We start from the raw sequence: 1199 nt of genomic DNA, 5'->3' as shown, positions 1-1199 counted from the left end.
AAATTAATTATGATTACCGTTTCTTCTACTTGCATAGAAGCTTGGTTTTTTTGCTGACCGAGGACTCTTCTCTGAATTAAACCTGGAATAGGTTATGAGAAATCCGCGTCAAATAATTGAATAACGATATTGTGTTTAACCTACACAGACGCTTATATTCCAGCCTTTTCTTGTAATATAATCATCCATCCTTCAACTACTGAGCGGTTTTGTTCGGTGTTTGAAAATGGTTGCAAAGTTAAGGGTAGGAAAGTATAACAACTGCAAGTGTTCTTTTCTCGTCAAATAATGCCATGATTGAGAAATTGATGGCTTGAGTTGGAGGTGTAGCTACTGGAAATAATTTGGGCCCGAGTAAGATGCAATTGAATTAGTATACCGGATGCTTCAAGTTATCTGCAACAAATTGAATTTATATAACATATTGTTGATCTATCGAGCAATAAAGCACCGTAAAGACTATACAGTTCAACATGCACAGTTATGGCACATAAACTTCCTAGGCATAAACTATTGAAATTTTTTTTTGACGTAAACTACGTCTAAGGGGAAGACTCGGATACAGGGTGACAAATGAAAATTTCCAAATTCGAGACCGTCACGAAATCATGTAAGATTTTGAACTTTAATAGCGCCTTTATCTTCCGATGGATTTTTGAGATTTATATATCAATCGACTCGGAAATTCTCTACCAATTTGTCAATTACATTGAAACTTTGGGTCATGAACGTTAAAATAGGGTATCGGATCATTTTGGCAGCACCCTCTTTTCTTGTCCGCAAGAGTCTCGTTTCGGCCGTCGGCGTTCAGTGCGGTTGGCTTTTGGACTCTGCTTTTTGTGCGGTGTTTCGCACAAAAGGTAGAACAATGGAGCCGGACCAGTGACCGCGGTCGAAACAAATGTAACGAAAATGCGTAATGTAGTGCATGGTGTATAAAAAGTGATGCAGATAGTGGCATGTTTGTGCAGGCATGATGCGATCAATTGTTATCAATGCCAATACCCTTGATAGTAATGCAATCATCGCAATGTAATTGCACATACATGTTTATATTAAAAAACGACTTTGGAAAAATGTTGAGCATTTTTTTTTGCAAACTGAAAACTAATAAGGCCGTTACACATATTTATTAAAAACTAGTCGACCCGGCAGACGTTGTTCTGCATAGTAGGCGAAAATGCGCGTTGCAAACTGCC

General features: G+C 38.1%; 1 long non-coding RNA gene across 1 annotated transcript; it reads right to left on the bottom strand.

Annotated features, from left to right (window-relative positions):
* Nucleotides 1–48: 48 nt before the first annotated feature.
* LOC134216218 (uncharacterized) lies at nt 49–528 on the bottom strand. The gene is made up of 3 exons (XR_009980558.1): nt 452–528; nt 145–396; nt 49–82 (listed from the first exon to the last, which is right to left on the bottom strand). It is a non-coding gene; the product is annotated as an uncharacterized LOC134216218 (long non-coding RNA).
* Between the last annotated feature and the right edge of the window lie 671 nt (nt 529–1199).

This window comes from Armigeres subalbatus, chromosome 2 (assembly GCF_024139115.2).
Source record: "Armigeres subalbatus isolate Guangzhou_Male chromosome 2, GZ_Asu_2, whole genome shotgun sequence".
NCBI lineage: Eukaryota > Metazoa > Arthropoda > Insecta > Diptera > Culicidae > Armigeres > Armigeres subalbatus.
This window is presented reverse-complemented; position numbering and strand designations above follow the sequence as displayed.